The sequence below is a fragment of the Microcaecilia unicolor genome, chromosome 11 (assembly GCF_901765095.1).
Source record: "Microcaecilia unicolor chromosome 11, aMicUni1.1, whole genome shotgun sequence".
Lineage (NCBI taxonomy): Eukaryota > Metazoa > Chordata > Amphibia > Gymnophiona > Siphonopidae > Microcaecilia > Microcaecilia unicolor.
The window spans coordinates 183,497,602-183,519,540 of NC_044041.1; the positions used below are offsets into that span (position 1 = coordinate 183,497,602).

General features: G+C 42.8%; 1 protein-coding gene across 7 annotated transcripts in view; it reads left to right on the forward strand.

Moving 5' to 3' along the window:
- Positions 1-21,939, forward strand: part of EYA3 (EYA transcriptional coactivator and phosphatase 3) — a 271,535-nt gene that overhangs the window by 22,883 nt on the left and 226,713 nt on the right. For 6 of the 7 annotated variants that reach the window (XM_030220264.1, XM_030220270.1, XM_030220268.1 and 3 more), the window contains exon 2: positions 11,367-11,461. The exons of the other annotated variant lie outside the window; for it this stretch is intronic. The gene's annotated coding sequence lies outside the window, so the exon portion shown is untranslated. The remainder of the gene's footprint in view (positions 1-11,366; positions 11,462-21,939) is intronic. 7 annotated transcript variants of the gene reach the window in all.

Genomic DNA, 21,939 nt, shown 5'->3' on the forward strand with positions numbered 1-21,939 from the left:
CGAAGGACCCAGATAGCTTCTAGCTTACAGTTTAGCCATTGAAAGGAGGCACTTGGAGAGGCAGGGGTACTCTCCTGTGGTGATACAATGTCCCTAGCCTGTGTCGAGGTCTGGTGTATTTTTGAATCCTGGGCGGGGAGCGTGCATTGTCTCCTTAGAGGGGCTCAAGTTCCCAATATTTTGAGCTGCTTGCAGAGGGGCCCGGACCAAGAGTTGGCCTTGAGCCTCCCTGAGGGTTCAAGTTGCGGTGCTCTCGAGATTCAGGGGGAAAGTGAATGACATCTCTCTGGCCTTGCATAGAGATGTAGTGAGATTTCTGAAAGGGGTGGCACGTGTCCATTTTGACCTTCTTTTCCATCATGGGACAGTCTGGTGCTCAGGGGGCTGTCAGGGGCCCCAGTTGAGCCCTTGCATTCATCCTTCTTTAAGGACCTCACTTTTAAAGCGCTGCTTTTGGTGGCTGTTATTTCAGCTTGGAGAATCTCAGAGCTCCAGAGTTTTTCATGTTGTGACAATTATCTGGCCTTTTCGGAGGATTTCGTGTCCTTGCGGATGGTTCCCTCTTTTCTGCCAAAAGTGGTTTCTCTGTTCCATGTAAATCAGATTTGTGGAGGGGAGTTCTGGGGCCAAAGATCATATGCTTCACAAGCTGGTTGTCTGGAAGATCCTTCTCCAGTACCTGAAGGAGGTGAATGAGGTTTCTCTCTCAGACCACCGTTTTGTTCTTTTCCATGGCCCTTGGAAGGGTCAGGTGGCCTAAAATTCCTCCATTGCATGGTGGATTAAGGTGTCTATTGAGTCTTTCTATATCAGCGGGAATAGACCTGTTCCTCAGGGCCTGAAGAACCACTCTACTAGGGCTTGAGATGCTTCTTGGGCGGAGGCCTGGTGGTATCCCCTGAGGAGATATGTAGGATGGACGTTTTGGCCAGAGCCTTTTGGACTTTGACAGGGTTGTCATTCGGAGGGGGTTTTGTCTTCTCCCACCCAGTAGATCTGCTGGAGAAATTTGACCTTGCCTGATAATTGTTTAAACTTTGGTGGCTGGAAGGGCCTGAGTGAGGAGGAAAGATATGAGAGGTGATGCTGGTAGGGCCCAGGAGAGGAGGGAGAGTTTTGGCAACTACTAAGGCTGTTGTGGGATGGAGTCAGATGATGAGACTGAGCGAGAATCTAAATTTTATAAGAGAAATTTTGAACTATGCATTCTTAAATTGAATCAACCCAAAAGTGCAGCTAGAAGTTAAAGCTTATGTCATGTTTTCAGTACATTTCAAAAACGCCTAGATTCAGAAAACCTAGTCAATTAGTACATCCAGATTTTGGGTTAGCTATGTTGAAATGCTGCATCAGTTATATTAGTAGCTGATACCTTAGGGTAGTGCTGTAACTTATGCTCTTTAAAAAGAGAGAGAACAAATCTGAAATAACATATTTATCACTGGCACTTTTTTTTTCTGGTTTTTGTTGCTGTTTTCTGCGATTAGATGAAAGCCACATTGTGCGTTTGCTGTTTAGTACAGTGTTTGATTTGGGGTTGGAAGTAGCCATCTGGTGGAGGGTTAGGTTGCATGCTTCTTAAGGGTCATGATGATTTAGCCTCCATCGCTGTATCATATTTTTTAAAGAAAGGCAGTAAGAAAATGATTTGTTAAATACTGCTGAGTGCATTGCGGAAAAGTTCGCCATTAGCTTAATAGCTTCCTGAGCAGCACCTTTCATATGCTCTGAGCCAACACAAGCTCTTAACATGAAGAAGGAAATTACCATTTGTATGAAGATTTCTCATTGAAACACACAGTATTATGCTAGCATTTACTCTTGGGGGGGGGGGGGGGGGAGGGAGGAGGAATGAGTGGTGCAGCTGAGCCTGAAGCTTCTTAACTTATTGTTCCATGGTAGTCCTATCATTACATTTCAATTTGCTGTTTCAAGTTCACCTCATTTACTGTGTTTGTTTATTTTTGATCATTTTTACTATTGTTATGCTGTTAAAATTGTAAGTTTTGTGTTGAACTGTACCTGCTGTGCACTGCCTTGGGTGAATCTCTTCATAAAGGTGGTTAATAAAGCCCAACAAATAATAGTGATAATACTTCTTGTATAGATAGTCAAGTAAAGAAGCAGCTATTTGTTATTTTACTATATATTACTGGCTCTGTGTTTTGTACAAAGCTTTTCTGTTATACTTGGGCACATCAGGCTGAAACAGGCATCCCCTGCAGCTGTGCCCCACATCCTGCACTCCTAAGACTTACAACAGTACTAGGAGCTACAGATAAGTGATTACTTTTCTCTTTAAGTAGTTCAAATTAATTGGATTTGCAATAGCTAAAATGAGCCACATTTTATGTTGACTTATATCTCCCTGGCATAGGGACAAAAATGTTAAAAATAGATGAAGCAAAAGCACAAATGTTCTGACTCACTAATCTTGTATCAGGAGCAAAGCTTTCAGATCATCTGTGTTTATTTTATTTTCTTTTTTTTTTCAAGCAAATATCAGTCATGGTCTTGTATGCATCTAGAAATAAAAAGTGGGTAGTTATCCCTTCCTTCCAGTAGGTGGAGGTAGAGAAAAACTGAATTTTATCAGCGACATCACCGGTATAAACTGTGGTGCCCACTTGAAAGATTCAGGTATTTTTCTCTAAGTTCAACAGGTGGTAGGTTGCTGTTTGCTACTCCTGAGTCCCTGGCCTAGCTCCCTGCTTTGCTGGTCACGGCCGTGCAAAGCGGTTGAGCCTAAGGGCCACTTCTAGGCTTCCAGATTTGTTCCAAGCCTAGTCAAGGGCAGAGTTTGGCTCCACAGCTCCCAGTTCACGATTGATAGCACTACTGGGTGTGGCTTCGGGCTTGGTGCCCTGGGACCTTGCCAAGGGGTGTGTGTCCACATCCCATTACCCCTGCCTTTCTCATTAGTCCTGTGGGGTGAACCTCCCTGTGCTCCCCTGCAATCCTAGGTTCCTGTTAGTTGGGGAGGGGGTAGGGTTTGTTTGGTTTTTTTTTTTGAGCCTGTCAGGTCTTCCCTGTGTTAAGGAATAGAGCTGGTTTGTTGCTGCTGCAGCTTTGAGTGCTTTGGTTAAAAAATAAAAAAGAGCAGCACAGAGCTCAATTGGGAGCGTTCCTTTTGCTGTGAGGGATTTCCCCAGCTCGTACCTCAGAAGAGCCGGGGAGCATCAGTTCTGCCTGGACATTGGACTTAATGGAGTCTAATTATTTCACTCTCTGCTACTTCTGTGTAGGAGGTGTGCCTTCATATTTAAGATAAATATATACTTGTATACATACGTCTATTTATTTTTTCCAGAAATTCAAACCTGGTATACAGTGTGCCAGAATTTGAAGAGATGTCGTCCTAACCATTAGTAGCACTGTTGATTTTTAATGCAATTTACGGAATTTCAGGGCTACACATTTGAAATGAGAAATGAGTGCGCACAGAATAAATATTCACAAACCAAAAAAGAAAAAATGTTACAGAAGTGTAGACCATGATGTTCACATATTACATCCCCCCCACCCCAACCACCAAAAAAAAAAAATCCCTACACACAAAAATCTACCCTGGAAACTAAAGCAAGAAAACCATTACGCTGTAGTAACTGAGTGGATTTAGAACTGTAATACTTCATAAGATTGCATTATTACCTGAAAGGCCCAGCTATGGAATTGGTAAATCCAGGAGAATGATTTATTCTCGGCACTGAAAAATGTTTACCAATTTTTTCCCCTTTTGATTTCTCCCTCAATATTTATAGGGAAATTTAAAAAAGAAATCTGAAGCATGTAATGCTCAAGCTCCTAAGTCCAAAAACTTATTTTTAAATATATCTTTATTTCTCTATGAGGCAAACAGACTTCAAACAGATATTTGCCCCTGCCCATAAATAAATCCAATTGAAGACAAGTTACAATAGAAGAAAAACACAGTTCTCTTCTTTTAATTATTCAATTCACAGAAAAACCAACACAGAATCCCTCTGTCCTCTTTCTATTTTTTCAGCAAAAGATTCCTTCCCTTTCTTTTATACCCCATCGCTCACACTTCTCCATCCAATTACTATACACGCTTACATCCCACCCCGCCAGGCAGTCTGTAGCATGCATATCCCCTGCTTCCACTTAACCCACTTATAAAGTGACTACATCTCATCCACTCTTATTGTCTCCTGCAGCCCCCCCCCCAAGTAAAATGTTGCTAGAGTGATCTACAGAGCTACCGTCCCCCCAAAAACTTAATATACTTTGTATTGTCCTGGATGTATGAGGAAAGGCTAAAGAGGTTAGGGCTCTTCAGCTTGGAAAAGAGTCGGATGAGGGGAGATATGATTGAGGTGTACAAAATCCTGAGTGGTGTAGAACAAGTGGAAGTAAATCGGTTTTTTACTGGTTCCAAAAGTACAAAAACTAGGGGACACTTGAGGAAGTTGCATGAAATAGGGGGAAATATTTTTTCACTCAACGAATGGTTAATCTCTGGAACTCTTTGCCGGAGAATGTGGTAACAGAGGTTTGCCTATCTGGGTTTGAAAAAGGTTTGGAGAAATTCCTGGAGGAAAAGTCCATAGTCTGCTATTGAGATGGACATTGGGAAACAACTGCTTGCCCTGGGATTGGTAGCATGGAATGTGGCTGCTAATTGGATTTCTGCCAGGTACGTGACCTGGCTTGGCCACTGTTTGGAAAACAGCATACTGGACTAGATGGACCATTACTCTTATGTTCACATCTAGGAAAACATGCACCTAATAAAGAAGAAACACTTTTAGAACACAGGCTGTATGAAGAACAAAACCAAAGATGACTGCAAGAGAGGCCTTGGATATATCATTCTCTGCAGACTGCTCCAGTGTGTAGTAACGTCCAGGTTGTCCATGATCCCTAGTGTGACGCTTCTACAAGCTTAGCTGATATCAAATAAAAAAAGGTTGCCACTCGCCACCTCCCTCCATTAGTTGTGAGCATTACTCACTTCAGTTGATCAGACTTATTTTTTTAGAAATTAGCTGCCTCTTAGTTGAATGCTGTCCCTTTTAGTGTCATGGTTGTTAGAGAAACCCCAAATTTAAGTACCTTAAAACCATTTTTCAGGGATTTTAGTTACTTGGGGGGGTCCTTTTACTAAGCTGTGGCAAGAAGTGGTCTTAGTGCACGCTTACCCGGTCTTTTCCACACACGGCCAGAAAATGGCCACACGCTAATGTTGCTATTAGTGTACGGCTGTTAACAAAAATTAGTGGGTGACCCCTTACCACCACCTATTTTGTAGGCAGTAAGGGCTCACATGCTAGTCCTGTGCTGATCAGTGCACAGTAATGTAGCTGCGCTAACAGATTAGCACAGACACGTCCATTCTCTGCTCCCAGACATGCCCCATGCTGAATTTTTTTTTTTGTAATTTTGTAGTGCACCGGTAGTGTGCACACATTTCCAAAGTACTGTGGGACACCTTATCGTGCCCTACTGTATGCTGTAATAAGCTACGGTAAACGTGCATTCCTTAGCGTCCCTCCGGCCCGGCCCAGAATGTGACTGATGGGTTGTGTACGCCTTCCAGCAGATGGAGACAACACAACCCATCAGTCACAGTCTGGGCCGGTCCGGAGGGACTAAAGGAAAGCAAATTAGCAGGTAAGGTCTAATTTACCCTTAGTGCTTACTGCAGCTTGGTAAACAGGGCCTTTCAGACTTTCAGAAGACTGGACATTACACTGTAACATAGTAACTTGAATTAAGTCTACCATCAAAGTTTAGCAGATCTGATCTCTATTCTGCCAGCTTCTGTGCTTCTACCCCTTTCTGGAGGCTCTGTGTGCTCTTTCTGAATTCAGGAGATAGGATTTTGAATTTATGAACTTTGATAACTTTTTTTTTTTTTGGTCTGGCAGGTTCCTCTTGCATCTTTGGGCCTCCAGCTCAAACACAGTTGGCTTCTATCAGAGCACAGTGCCAAGTTCCAAGCTGTCTGGGGCAGCCCATTACAATGGCAGCCTTTGGTTTGAGGCAGCAAATAGTGATGCCATTTGGAACACTGCTAACGTGGACTCCAAATCTGGCAATTAAGTGTTGCCATTCAGTTGATGGTGGAGACCCCCCCTCCCTTTGCTTCCACAATGTCCTCCACCAGCCTGGGAATCAAACCTGAGACCCTCTGCATTGCAGTACAAATTATTGCCCCCCTAGAACCAGGCCACCTCCTGATGACTCTAGTAATTAATTACCTGAGATAAAAATATTTCTTCGTGATAGAGCATTGGTAAAGAGCCTGAGATAACTGTCTCAGAGCTTTAATCTGTTTTAGTAGTAGAAGCGGAGGAGTAGCCTAGTGGTTAGTGCAGCAGGCTTAGGAGAACCAGGGGAACCGGGTTCAATTCCCACTGCATCTCTGTGTGACTCTGGGCAAAGTCACTATAACCCTCCATTGCTCCAGATACAAAATAAGTCAAATATGTAAACTGCTTTGATTGTAACCATGAAAAAGGTGGTATATTGAATCCCATCCCCTTTTCTCTTTCACATTTGATTTCATCTCTACTCCATGCCTTGATTATATATACCGTATATGTATACAGAAAGACTGGTTTAAAGTATCCTAAAAGTTTCTGAATTGACTTTTCTTATCAAAAGAACAATCCAAACTGATTGTACCTTTTCAGATATATGAGAAAAATGCTCCTTTAGTGATGTTGCTGTCAGTTTTAAAGTGGAGCTGCTTGTTTGATGATAGAAACTCAGAATAAGAAGGTATTTATTTTGTTAGAAGTGGGTGGAAAGATGTTTAAGAACCAGGGAAAAAGATTTAATTTCTTTAAAATTTTTTTGCTTTAGTTTGCCTTTTTTGACCATCCTTTTTTTCCCTCCATCCAGTCCCTCTTTTCTCGAGTGCATGACATGTGGCTTGGGCTAGCCTCCAGTTTGAGTACTTCCTCTTGCTTTTAGGGTTCAGCAGCTCTTCTCGGTCCTGAATTGGTGTATGGAATTTAAGCAGTCACCAGGGACATTGCTACCAATTCATGCAAAAAAAAAAAAAATCTGTTCATAGCATAAACAGGCTGATCACTAAGGTGCTCATTTTCAAAGCACATAGACTTACAAAGTTACATAGTAACATATGTAACTTTGTAAGTATGTGCTTTGAAAATGAGCCTCTAATTCTTTTCATCTTGATATACCAGTGACTACATTTTCATTGTGTTTAATGCATTAATCATCTGATGGATATTTGTCCTCTCCAAACTTTACATCTTATTGTTTGCCGTTTAGCAGCAAGTAGTGCGATAATGTAAAACAAAAGCTTTCAAAACGTGGTACTTTCAGATAACTATTAAAGGTGTCTATTCTAGCAGACCCACAAAGCATATTGGAAAACGTTGTGAATTCTTTTTCTGGTAGCATTTTTCTAGTCGACATCTTGTACAAATTGGAAGACTTGGGGTGCCAGAATTTTTTTTGTTTGTTTGGCAGAACTTCTGGCTTTCAGCTTTGTCTGAATAAAGTGTACTTCATCAATTTTCTCGAGGCATTCTAAGAGTTGTACTGTGTGGCACATATGTTGTTCAGAAAAGAAAAGATTGTGATTCTCTGAAAATAGAAGAATAGATGACCCCTGTTTGTAAGTCTAACTTGTTGAGCAGTGATATTATACTGTCAAGACTTGTTTCATTGGTGATTCTCATCGTGTCTCACTTTCTAGTCTGGCCCGAAGTTTGGCCAGGTTGAAACCAATGATTCCACAAAAAATTGGAAGTATTAAGATTAGAAATATGTAACACTAACACTAAACATTGAAAACACTGAGGTCTCAAGGCTGTTACTACTGTAGTTAGTTTTAGTATGATCTTTAGACTCTTTTGGCAAATGATTTATGTGTATGTTCTTTTGGTTTGAGTTGTGGTATGTTCAACACATGTTTGTTTTGTTAGATATAAAAACTGAGTTTCCTGGACGCAAAGATATCCAATAGAAATTGGCCAATAAAGGTATGAGGGGGGCAAGGAAGAGCTCTGGCTGCTAGACCACCAGGTTGGTGGGGCTCGATTTGTGGCCCACTGGTGCACCAGGGCTTTTTTTTTTTGGGAGGGGGGGTATGGGGCAGGAGATCCACCAGATCTCCAGCCCCCATGAACTTCTGTTGGGAGAGTCAGGGGGACTGGAGGTCTGCCGGACCTCTAGCCCCATGTCACTGGCTTGGGGTGGGGGTTCATTGGGGGCACTAGGCCACCAGGGCCTTGCTATTTGGGGTCTGGTGGTTCAACAGACCGCGAGCCCCTGTGTTTGACAGGTCTGGGCTTTTGACAGCCCGGACCTGTCAAACAAGTGTGGGAGGATTGTACTCAGGCACAATCCTCCTGCACTTTACCCTATGATTAGAGATAATAGTGCGCATAAATTTGCATGCTGTTATTTCTGATCATAGGGTCAGTAAAGCCCCACTCTGTTCTTGCGCTGTTTTTAGAGTGCTGTTTGGAGTGCTGTGGGGCTTTCTATCATCTGGTCATTAGTGAGGGTGGTGGTCTCCTGTGGCCATCAATGTACCTTTTGGAGTTTTGAACCCTGCCTTGCATTAGCAGAATGTCCCATTATTGCTAAGGTTACCTAGACATATAGATATATTCTGTCATTGACCCTCTACTTGGGTGTGGGTGTATGTTTATAGTTTTTGTTGCTTTTCTTTTTTTTTTTTTTTGTAAGTTCGTGCCAGTCTCCTATACCATGAAATATGGTCTTTTGTGCAGTGAACTCTTTCTGCTATTAGTAAGGGTTTTTCTACCAAACTATTAGCTTTTTGAGAGGTTATATCTATATTACAAGTGGAGCTGAATAGTTCAGAGAAAAATTCATTTCCAGAGTTCAGACCACAGGTTCTCATCAGGAGGCCTTTATTTGGGAGTTAAAAGGCATCCCCATATTTAGGACAGCAAACAATCTGCTGATTAACTGCTTGAGGCCAGTTTTATTTAGAAAATAGCCCATCCCTTTGAGAGTTTTCCTCCATGTTATTAAGGACATATGCCAGCAAACATTCTACATAGTTTAAATCATATGTGCTTGCATTAAAGTTTGTCTGTAAAGCACCTCTTACAGCTATTAAGAGATGCTATAAAACACTTGAATCAGATCTTGCCATGTTAAAACTGAGAGCATGATTTTGGAATTCTGTTCACAGATGGCTTTTTCCCAGCTGTATGAAAAATCTTTAATGCAGCAGGGATTTATATCCCACATTTCCCCACCTCTTTGCAGGCTCAATGTGGCTTACAAATACCGTAGTGGCGATCGCCATTTCCGGAATAAGAAATACAGAAGAATGTTCCAATCAGAGTATATAGAGTACACAGTAAATTAGAATAAAATCGGTAATCAATATATTTCAGGTGCTGAAATCAAGGGTAGTGAAAAGCGTTCAATAAATGTTAACTAATTCTGGTACAGGTCTGATGTCCTGTTTTTTAAGAAGGGTCCTTTTGATAAGTCTCTCTCAACAGGTTAGTCTTTCATAGTTTCCAGAAGGCTGCAAAATTGTGTGTTGTTTTTAGAAAACATAATATCTATTTATTTTACCCTTAAAGTTTTATCATTTTTTTTTCCTGTTTTAACAGTAGTGTAATTGGGTTATATAGTATACTGTAATATTATTATTATTTTTGGAGAAGAGCAAGAAATGTATTAGTAGTACTATTATAATGTTCATTATAAAATATAACACAATATAGGACCCTGTTTACTAAGCCGCGTTATGGGCACATTAGTGTTTTTAACGCGTGTTAACCTTGTACGCACGTTAACTATGTACAGACCTACAATATCCCTATAGGTGCTTACACGGTTAGCACACACATTAATTGTAGGTGCGTTAAAAACGCTAATGTGCCTTAGTAAACAGGGCCCATAATGAAAACATTCTTGCAGTATACAGCAAAATATTAGCCTGCTAGGCTTTGCATGGACCAAACATCTGCAGTATATATTCTAATTTAAGTTTCAACTAGAACAAACCACTAATTTGAAACTGTTATAAAAACATCTACAGTAATCCTTATTTAATTAGAATAATCTGAAGACATCTACCATAGATTTTTTTTAAAAATATACTATAAATTTATTGTACTTTTTTATAAACCATTTCAATTCTTTTTAAAATATTTTTGATGTAGTTCTGTGGTATTGAACTTTGGTAGTAATATTAGGCAGTGGAATCTCACTCCTATGTGTGAATAAAATATATATATTTTTTTCTTAAAAATGTTGAACCAAATAATTCCAAACCACTTTGTTCCTAAATGAAGGGCAGATGATAAAATCACTTCTTCTATGGTAAACACATGTTAATTTACAATAATTGTATTTGGCCTTTTTTGCATACCTGCTTTCTTTATCCAAAAGGTTATACCAGTGTCCTGGTGAGGAATCCTCTTTTTAGAATGATATGTCATTTGGAATTGCAAGAGATATTAGGATGTAATAAAGTTATGTTCCTGAGAGAATTTTATGCAAAACATTTTAAATTCTGCATACTGTATTTATCAAAATATAAACCAAATTGAAAAGGTTTTATGCAAAGGTACAAAATTTTAATGTTTTTGGTGCATATTTTCCCCAGAAGTACTGTAATAGTGCACCGTAGCCAGGGCTTCTGGCTTTCAGACATTTTTATTTCAGCAATCCACTGAGTCCAAGGAGGAACTCAGAGTTTCAAGCAGTGCTGACGTTTTGCAGCAACACAGTTGTGTTCATAGTGGTTGTTACAAATGTCAACAACTGGAGAAAAAAAAAAATCTGTTCTACCTGCAATTCTTAAGGATGGATTGAAAAAGAACTGGATTATTTAAGAATAAACAAGGCACCATAACTGCATGAAATTCATCCAGAGATTTGAATAAAGTGATTGTATAATTATTTCAAGTCATCTGCATGGAGCAGGTACTTCAGAACTGGTGAAGGCTGTGTGTTTCCTATCCAAAACGTGATTTGAATCCTTCCAAAGCAATGGTTAGCCTGTCAAATCAAATATTGGAGACCATTGTAAGAGAAAGTGTTAATTGGAAGGGAATGATTGTGAAGAATCTACATTAGAGCAGCAATAGAAATGAGAAATAACACTAGGAATCAAGGCAAGTGAGGTTCAAATCGTACTGTTTCCACAGACATGTTGTGAAACTGAGTAATTCACTGCATAGATTGGAAATAGTGTTAAAAAGAACCAAAAACAACTTAACCAGACTGAAATATATTTTAGGAAGGGTAGTAAACTTGTTATGGGAGTTTGATATATTTTGTCTAGACTTTGTAAAATATTTTGTTAGTATGTTATCCCAGGAATTGTAATTTCCAAAGTTAAAGCTTACAGATTTGCTTTTGAATAGGTGAGGAGCAGACGGAAGGAGTGGTGTCGTACATTCCAGTTGAAATATTCTGAATATAGTGAAAACTGGGGTCTTGCAGAGTCCTGTGATTTAAAGTAAGGAATACTGATTTTGATTATTATTATTTTTTTTGTTTGTTTTGGTGATCTGAAGGAAAGAATATGGAATTGTGTGTGTGTGCTTTGGGAAAGCATGAGAGAAGTCAGACGATCTGAAGATAAATATTCTGTTCAGCTGGGAAGTTCTGTTCATCCACCACCCTTTCTGTGTAGAAGAAAAACTTTTTGCATTACTACTGAGACACTGTTTTTTTACATAAATTATTTGCCTGGAATGCCTGTGACCTTGATTAGTTTTAATGTGGACAAATACAGGGAAATGCATTTGGGGAGCAAGAATAGTTAAGTATGATATGTTCTACTCTTGATTTGGAATGAAGTCAAGCAGGCAAAATTTAGGCACATATTTGCATTCCTTAAATTAGGGTTTCAGAAACCTGTCCTGGGGACATTACAGTCAGGTTTTTGGATATCCACAATGAATATATATGAGATAAACTGGCATATAATGGGTTTCCAATGTATCTTGTGCCACATGTATTGTGGATATCCTATAAACCCAGATGACTGCAGAGTCTCCTGCATTTAAATATTGATGGGAGGAGGAGGAAAGGTGTGGAACCAAGGAGCAAAAATATCCTTCCACTATATCAGCGAATTCAGATCACATTCTGGGGTATAGGGTTTAATTTGGGCTCACATCCTCGAATGAGGATATCCAGATGTTAGAAAATATTCCAAAGAGATCACTAAGCTAATAAATGTGGTGGGAGGATTTGCTTTTCAAACTGGGGCAAATACTTGTGCAAAAATTCATTTAAGGAGGTTGTTTTTTGGGTGGGAAGAGGCTGGTGTGTGTGTGTTGATTTTACTGGCCAAGTACATAAATGTTTCATATAATGATTTTGGATGTGATCTTTTAACTCGGGGACTGTAAACAAAACACAGAGAATCTCATCTGGAGCTAAAGAGAGAGCATTTTTGCAACTCTTGAAGGAAACGATTATTTGGCATGATGGGAATAGGAACAAACGGTCATTGTTACATTACTCATTTAAATATGAAATCCAATACTTGGCACAAAAGGATTAGTGGCTGTTATGATTTGGGCATGCAGGTCTCCATGTTTGGAGTCCAGAAGAATTTATTATTAAAAAAAATAAATAAATTCAGAATTAGCTGTGTGCAGTGTTTGCTTTTTCTGTAGTCTGCTGGTTTTGATTGATCTCTGTCTTCATTCACCTACTCCCATCATACAAGTAAAAGTGAAAATTCTGAATTGTAGAATAAAAATTCATTCGGGAAATTCTCCTTTTACAGACGCATGAGGGGAAATATTTGCACTTCAATTTATTATAGAACACAGTGAACCTTCTAGAAAAATGAAGATAAATTACTTGGTTAATGACGTTCAGGTCATTGGCACAAGGCAGTTGGGAATTTAGATGTGTGTTGTACAAAAAGTTCTAATAAACTGATAATATTTAAAATTTGCGTTTTTATTATAGTTGTAAAATATAACGATGGTTATTTAAAAGGTATAAAATTAACATTACATTAAATATGGGAAAAAGAGAGCCTAAAAAGAGTATATCATTTACATGTAACCTAAATGTTTTATATTCAGAATGCATTTTTGGTGCTTAGTTACTAATTCATTGTGATGGGCAGCAAGGGTGGCATCTTTAAGATGCCTTTGGGCTAATAACTTGATCGCTGATATGTGAAGGAACAGATTTTCAACATGAAATTGATCATAGGAACATAGTAAATGATGGCCAATTAAAAGCTAGCGTGGTCCATCCAATCTGCCCAGAAGGGTGGCCAGGGTTGTACTAGGGACTCCATGCAGGTTATCCCACCTTTGTTGTCATGATTGTAACTCATGCCTCCTTCAATCTACTCCCCCCCCCCCCCCCCCCCCCCCACCTTCTTGTTTGTTTAGTGTGGAAGTTATTGTGAGCAGAAATGTTCAGTACCATCTTCATGCCGTTTAGAAAACCTCTTGTTCCACACCTTTTTGAGTTCCATCATTGTTTTCAACCCCAATCACTTCCCATGGAAGAGCATTCCAGGCAATCCACTACCTCTCCATGACAAATATTTCTTGATGTTGATTTTAATTTTCTCTCTGGGCAGCTAAATTTCATGCCCTTTATTTCCATCGCCTCTCCCTTTTTGGAAAAGGTTGTTTTGTTCCTCACTGTCTTTGAATAATTTAAATGTCTGTGTCATATCTCCCATGGCTTTTGCAAAATCGTAGACTCTTTCTTCTGTTAACAGTGCGGTTATGTACATCATCCCTATATGCGTTTTTGTCAGTCCTCTGCAGACCTTCACCAGTTTCTTTTTCAGTGAATACTGAACAGTAGGAACTTTTGCGCAATTTTTCTTTTCTTGTCATCAAGCAGATTTTATCTACATATTGACTCTCAATATCTTTTGAGCTTTATAATCTAATCTCTGGCATTCTTCTGCCAAAATACCTGAAACAAATGTTGCTACCTCACTACTTTTGCCATTTTTTTTCCTGCTCGTGCTTTTGCTATTCTAATTTTTCTTCCTCTCTCTCAGCTTTATACCGTATTCTTGTGTGTGTGTGTGTTTCTCTATTTGTGAACTTCTACATTTTGTGAAACATTTTTCTCTTTAAAATTTTAGCCATTTCTTTGGAGAATCATATAGGTTTCCATTTTCCTTTTGCATTTACTTACTTTCTGTATGTAAAGATCTGTTGCCCTTTTTTTTAGCCCTTTTAGTTTACCCATTTTCTTTATCTCCTCCCACCCTGCCAGCTCCTTCTTTTACCTATTTCTCCATTTTGCTGGTCGATGTGTTTGAAATGCATTACTTTTGAGTTTGGTGTGATCGGACCTCACTTTAGCTCATAGATCAAACCATACTGATCAGTGCTGCCCAGAAACATAAGAGGTGCCATATTCAACCAGATCTTTTGGCAATTCCACAAAAATTGTATTTAAAACAATTACGTGTTTTATCGTTGGTAATGGAGAAGGCAGATTTTATTGCTGAACCACTAGTGCGACTGTTGCCAGATGTGATGGTTTAACACAAAAATTTCACCCCATGCTTATTAAAAAGGTATGTGCAAAGGGGTTGCTCTTTTTTTTTCTTTTCATTTTCATTTTTTTGTTTAATCTTTGAGCTGGTTACTTTGACAACTCAAGGGTGTTGCTAAGACACAACTTGTTATAAATATCCTTTGAGCTGATTCTTCTGTGATAAAAGCACTGATTGCTTCTGAGGCCAAACAATAACAAGGAGAAAACAAATCACCAACTTCACCATAGCTACATCATATTCTGTAAGTAGGGAGGCTTCAATGCATAGTGTGGGAGGGGGTGTTTTTTTTGGGAGGGATGTGAAAATAAAGCCAGGATTTAGCTTTGCAGAGTAGATGCTGTTAGCCTGCTACTGTAAACAAGCGGTGCCTGCCTGGCAACTGTGCATTTTATTCATCCCTCAGATGAAATTTTAGATTGAGGTCAGCAGTGAAAGGAAACACATTTTTCCAAGGGCTTTATTTTTCTGGTTTGATTTTTAACCCAAGTATGCCACTTAATGGGGTGCAGTTAGTGGGGCCTCTGCTTAATGGGTATATTTTTCAAAGAACTGGCTCTGTTGAGTACTCTTTTTTCCCCCCCCTTGCGAAGGACAAAAAGGTAGTATTGTAACAGGGCACTTGTTTATAAAGGTATAGATGTTAATGCCTACAAGAGCAGGCATAAATATTAACACATACTTATTTTATTTATTTATTTATTTCATTTGTATTCCACATTTTCCCACCTATTTGCAGACTCAATGTGGCTTACATGGTACCGCAACTGCGTTCGCCAGTTGCGGTATAAACAAATACAGGTGTTATTGTGGTAAAAGAAGGTTCGTGTTTGGTAGATACATTGGGGAAGTTAGGGAGGGGGGATGAGGGTTAACGTATGTCCATTACAGTCTTTGGTTTTGCAGTGTCGCAGGAACTTAGGTTTTTATGTTGGGTCGGTGGGGTATGCCTTTTTGAGCAGGTTTGTTTTTAGTTCTTTCTGGTGGCTGTTCGTTGTTTTTATGTTCTTTGGCAGAGCGTTCATTAGTTGCACGCTTAAGTAAGAAAAGCTAGATGCAGAAGTTGATTTGTATTTGAGTCCTTTAGTACTTGGGTAGTGGAGATTTAGGTAAGTTCGTGCTGATCTTGTTGTGTTTCTGGTTGGTAGGTCTTATGAGGTCTGTCATGTATCCCGGGGCTTCGCCGTATATAATTTTATGAACCATGGTGCAGACCTTAAAAGCAATGCGTTCTTTGATTGGGAGCCAGTGCAGTTTTTCTCGGAGGGGTTTGGCGCTATCATAACATGTTCCTTGTCATCAAGCAGATGAATCCATTATGAATGGGTTGTGTCCACCTACCAGCAGGGGGAGATAGAGAGCACTGAAAAACCATAGTGCCTCTTGGCCAGCTAGCTCCATCTGCCTCTCAGTATTCTCTATCTCCCCAGTAGGGTTGGACGCAGCTTATTCAACTCCTTCAAAAATCTGCCTGGGGTGGCTCCTCGGCTTTTGTCAGTTGTAGCAGGGGTGTTGTGGCTATTGCAGCTTCACTTTAAAGGCACATAGGTTAGCCCTTTCCCTGCCTTACCCTTCCCCCATGTGGATGCAGGCATATAGGTTTACCCTGTCCCTGCCTTTCCCACACTGTTCTATGTGGATGCAGGCACATTGGTTCATCCTTTCCCTGCCTTTCCCACTCTCCTGGACCTCCGGAGTGCCTCTGTAGCTGTTGCCTCTAACTTTCCTCACAGCGTTAAAAAAAAAACACGATGTGCTTGTTAGTGCTGCGATTCTGAGGCTTCCTTCTGTCTCTGCAGTGTGACCGGAGCTCTGTGACTCGGTCTTGTAGCTCCTCCGGGGAGGGCCTGCGATCGGTACGTTTTGGCGCGTATCTGCAATTTTGAAATTTTCTGCCATTTTCGGCGATGGCTGCGGAGGTTGTTAAGCGCTGTTCACATTGTGGCAAGTGCAGATCCGCAGCGGGGCTCACTGTCAGGGTTTTTTCCCCAGACAGTTGGCCGCAAGACAAGCGCAGAAGGGTAAATTCCCCTTCAGAGAGTGGCGCACCCCCCCTTCCCCCCCTGTGGTCAGGCTGTGGGGATTATGAGGGGTCTGGCAGGCCTTCATGGTCCGAAGAGCCAGAGGAAGGTGTAGGATTGCCACTGGATCCGGATGATCCCACTGCGGTTAGGATTTTCCACCACGAAGAGCTGCCAGCGCTTATTTCTAATGCCTTACAGGCTCTCTCTATTGAAGATCCTGTGATGGGCGAAGCCTCCTCTGGTAATCCGAGGATGGCAAGTACTAAGAAGCCTGCTCGAGCCTTTCCTTTGCATGACTCCATCCAAGAGCTTATTTCGGCTCAATGGGCTGACCCTGAGGGGCCTTTGAAAGTTGCCAGGGCAATGGGGCACTTATACCCTCTCAGTGAGGAGCACTTGGCATGCTTGGCCATGCCTAAAGTGGATGCTCTAGTCACGGCTGTGACGAAAAAGATTACCCTCCCAGTAGAGGAAGGACCTGAAGGACATGCAGGACCGACTTCTGGAATCAGCAATTAAACGGTCCTTTGAGATTTCAGGCCTAGAGTTACGGGCATCTGTGTGCAGTTGTTCTGCTGCTCGAGCCTGCCTCGCTTGGTTGCAACAGGCAGTGGAACAGCCCGGGGATGGAGCGGAGCCCCTTGCGGAGGTGGCACCGCAGATGGAGTCGGCCTTGCCCTTTTTGTCTGACGCCCTCTATGATCTGGTCAGAGCTTCAGCTAAACAGATGGCTGTGGCGGTGGCTGCTCGCCACCTTCTATGGCTATGGCATTGGGCGGCTGACATGGCCTCTAAGCAAAGGTTGGCGGAGTTGCCCTTCCAGGGCCTTCTCCAATTTGGTGAGGAGTTGGAGAAAATTGTTAAAGGTTTGGGGGAAACTAAACCCCAGCGCTTACCCGAGGATAGGCCACGGTCTTCTTCCAAGGGTCAGGCAGTTCCCTCCTCTTCCAGACCTCGCTTCCGTGAAGCTAGAAGGTACCGCCTGGGGCGTTCTGCTGGGTTTACTTCACATGCCCGCTTTCAGCAGAGGAACTTCTTTCGCTCGAACAAATGTTCCGTAGCGGCCGGCTCAAGGCCTGGAGTTCATGGGCGACCTTCTCAATGATGGTGCGCCGGCCCACTCCTCGATTCCTGCAGTTGGAGGACGTCTTTCCCTCCTTTCTCGAGGAATGGGTCAAGATTACCTCGATCAGTGGGTTTTGAACCTGATCAGAGATGGCTACAGATTAGAATTCAATGCCCCGGTGAGAGACTTGTTTGTGGAATCCCGATGTGGCTCTGCCGTCAAACGGGCGGCAGTAGATGAGACCTTGCAGGGCTTGTTGCACCTCGGGGCGGTGGTCCCTGTGCCTCCCGCCGAGATCGGCTACGGTCGTTACTCCATTTACTTTGTGGTGCCGCAAAAAGGAGGGTCTTTTCGGCCCATACTCAAAGGAAGTCAATAAGTCACAAAGAGTGCGGCATTTTTGCATGGAAACCCTGCGCTCCGTCATGGCGGTGGTACAGCCAGGAGAGTTTCTCATGTCTCTGGACCTGAAAGAAGCTTAGTTGCACATTTCTATTTGGTCCCCGCCCCACCGGTTTTTCCGGTTTGCGATGTTGGGAAAACATTTCCAGTTTCGGGCCTTGCCTTTTGGCCTCGCCACAGCTCCCTGAACCTTTTCCAAGGTAATGGTGGTAGTAGCTGCCTTTCTCAGGTGAGAGGGTATCCGGGTTCACCCATACCTCGACAACTGGCTCATCAGAGCGGACTCCTGCAGAAGAGAGTCATCATGTAACAGCCAGAGTGGTCTCAGTACTTCAATCTCTGGGCTGGGTCATCAATAAACCCAAAAGTCACCTGACCCCCCCCCCCCCCCCTCTCAATCTCTAGAATGTTTGGGGGTCTGGTTCGACACAGCCTCGGGGTTTGTCTTTCTACCCGAGCAAAGGCGGTGCAAGCTTCAGAACCAGGTCCGTCTGCTCCTGAGGATGCCTCGCCCGCGAGCTTGGGACATAGTCCAGCTGTTGGGGTCGATGATGGCCACCTTGGAAGTGGTGCCATGGGCGAGAGCGCATCTGAGACCTCTGCAGTGTTCACTGCTTCATCGATGGTCTCCAATATCTCAGGATTACCAGCGCAGACTCACATCGCTCCCTGCGGCCCGGCTCAGTATGGAGTGGTGGCTGGGGGCACATTGCCAGGGAAGGCATGCCCAGGGTCTCTGGACACCCGAGGAGTCGGAGTGGTCCACCAATCGCTTGGAGTTGAAAGCGATATTCCAGGTGCTTCTGGCCTTTCACACAACCCTGTAGGGACTGGCTGTCAGAGTTCTGTTGGACAATACGACAGCAGTGGCCTACATAAATCGACAAGGCGGCACTCAGTGCAGGGCACTGGCCGTGCAGATTTGCCACTGGGCCGAGCTACATCTGCAGTTTCTGTCAGCAGCTCACATTGCAGGTCAGAGCAACGTGCAAGCCGATTATCTAAGCAGGCATCAATTCGACCCAGCGGAGTGGGAACTGGCAGACGAAGTGTTCCTTCAGCTCTGCGCCAAATGGGGGACGCCCATAGCGGATCTTATGGCACCAAGCGCAAATGCCAAAGGTCCCGTGCTTTACAGCAGACGGAGAGATCCTCGCTCGGTGGGGTTGGATGCCTTGGCTCAACCCTGGTCTCAGGGCCTCCTGTATGTGTTCCCTCCTGGGCCCTTGATAGGGCGAGTACTCCTGCGGATTCGGCTGCATCAAGGAGAGGTGGTTCTCATTGCCCCGGATTGGCCCAGGCGGCCGTGGTGTGCGGACCTCCGGCGGATGCTGGTGGAGGCTCCCCTTCCTTTGCCTCTGGTACCGAATCTGTTGTCACAGGGGCCGGTAACCGTGGAGGATGCCTGCCGCTTTGGTCTTACAGCATGGCTCTTGAGAGGGCGCAATTGAGAGACAAGGGCTATTCCAACAAGGTCATCTCCACTCTCCTTCAGGCCCGCAAGCGTTACACTTCCGTTGCCTATGCTCAGATTTTGTGCCAGTTTGAGGCTTGGTGTGCTGCTAAAGCGATTACACCCATGCGGGCTTCTGTCTTGACGATACTTGACTTTTTGCAGGATGGTTTACAAAAAGGTTTGGCCTGTAATTCCCTGCGTGTTCAAGTTGCAGTCTTAGCATGTTTTGGGGGAAGGTGGCTGGCCTCTCCTTGGCTGCTTATCCGGAGGTGGCACGGTTTCTTGGGTGCTTCGGCTCCGTCCTCCCGTGTGGGCTCCGTGTCTGGCCTGGAACCTGGTTTTAAAGGCCCTAGTTTTAAAGGCCCTTCAGTGTTCACCCTTCGAGCCGCTTAGGCGAACTTTGGAGAAGGATGTGACCCTAAAGACGGTCTTGTTGGTGGCCATTACTTCGGCGAGACGGGTGTCTGAGCTCCAGGCGCTGTCCTGTCGAGGCCCATTTCTGCATTTGCACCTTCTAGATGTGCGAAGGGCTCTGTTGCAGTATCTGCGCATGTCAAATGCTTTCAGGACCTCTGATCACCTTTTCGTTTTGTTGTCAGGTTCTCGCAGAGGGTCTCTAGCGTCTAAAGCTACTCTGGCTCGTTGGCTCAAAGAAGCTATTTTTTTTTTCAGCATATCTGTTGTCTGGCCGGCCTCCGCCTGAAGCCTTTAAGGCACATTCCACAAGAGCGATTTCCTCTTCTTGGGCTGAAACTGGAGCACTCTCTCTTCAAGACATATGCAGTGCAGCGACATGGGCTTCTAAGCTCTCATTTGCCCAACATTACAGGTGGCTGCCAGGAGGGATGCGCATTTTGGAGCATAAGTGCTGGCGCGTGTTGTGGCCTGTTCCCACCCTATCTAGGGATTGCTTTGATACATCCCATTCGTAATGGATTCATCTGCTTGATGACAAGGAAGGGAAAATTAGGTTCTTACCTTGGTAATTTTCTTTCCTTTAGTCATAGCAGATGACTCCATGAGCCCGCCGTGATTGATTGATTGATTCTGTTTTGGGTTCAGTTTTTCCAATAGCTATGTTTCCTCATTGGGAGAAGTTGGAAAACAGTCTTCAGGATTTCTGTTCTGTTACAGGAAGTTGAGTTTGTCCCTCCTTTGAATTACTGCTCCTGTTCTGGGGCGTTCGTTCGCTGTGAGGAAAGTTCATGTTATTCTACTTTGCGGTGTAACACTGCTTTGGAAGCTTCAAATACTGAGAGGCAGATGGCGCTAGCTGGCCAAGAGGCACTATGGTTTTCAGTGCTCTCTATCTCCCCCTGCTGGTAGGTGGACACAACCCATTCGTAATGGATTCATCTGCTATGACTAAAAGAAAGAAAATTACCAAGGTAAGAACCTAATTTTCCCTTTTTCCAAATATAAGCCTGGCTGCTGTGTTCTGGGCGGTCTGAAGTTTCTTTATAATTTGTTCTTTGCATCCCGCATAAATTCCATTGCAGTGCCATCTGCGTGGCTTAGTACCATTGATTGTATCCGGTTGCGAAATATAGCCCTCGGGAAGAATGGTTTCACGCGTTCCACTGAGTGAAATATTTTTATGGTAAATTTCACTTGGTTCTCTAGAGTGAGGTTTCGGTCGATTGTTGTTCTGAGAATTTTTAGGTTGTCTGAGATGGGGAGGGTGTGACCTGGGATGCTTAAGTTTTTGGGTTTGTATGTGTTGGGAGCAGATGATGAGACAGTGTGTTTTTTCAGTGTTGAGTTTTAATTGGAATGCATTTGCCCATGAGTCCATGATGATCAAGCTAAGCTTGATTTCGTTGTTGATTTCTGACAGATCTTGTTTGTATGGGATATATATTGTGACGTCGTCTGCATAAATGAATGGGTTGAGACCTTGAGTGGATAGGGCCTTGGCTAGTGGGGTCATCATGAGGTTAAAAAGGATCGGTGATAATGGTGATCCTTGTGGTACTCCACAGTTTGGTTTCTACAGTGATGATAAGTTAGTGTTAGTTTTCACTTGATATGTTCTGGTGGTTAGGAAGCCCTTGATCCATTTGAGTGTGTTTCCGCCAATTCCGAAGTAGTCTAGGAGTCTTAGTAATATCTTGTGGTTGACCATGAGGCATATTTTCAAAGCACTTAGAAACCTATGGAACTTTGGAAGGCTAAGTGCATTGAAAATATGCCTCCATGTCAAACGCACTGGACATGTCGAATTGGAGGAGAAGTATACTTTTACCTATTGCTATTTCCTGCTTGAATTTGGTTAGGAGGATAAGTAGTACTGTTTCGGTGCTGTGTAGGGGGCGGAAACCTGATTGAGATTCATGTAGTATTGTGAATTTGTTTATGTAATCATATAATTGTTTGGTTACCAAACCTTCCATTAGTTTGACTACCAGTGGTTTAGATGCTACTAGTTGGTAGTTGGTGATGTCATTTGATTTTTTCGTGGTCTCTTTTGGTATTGGGGTGAGTA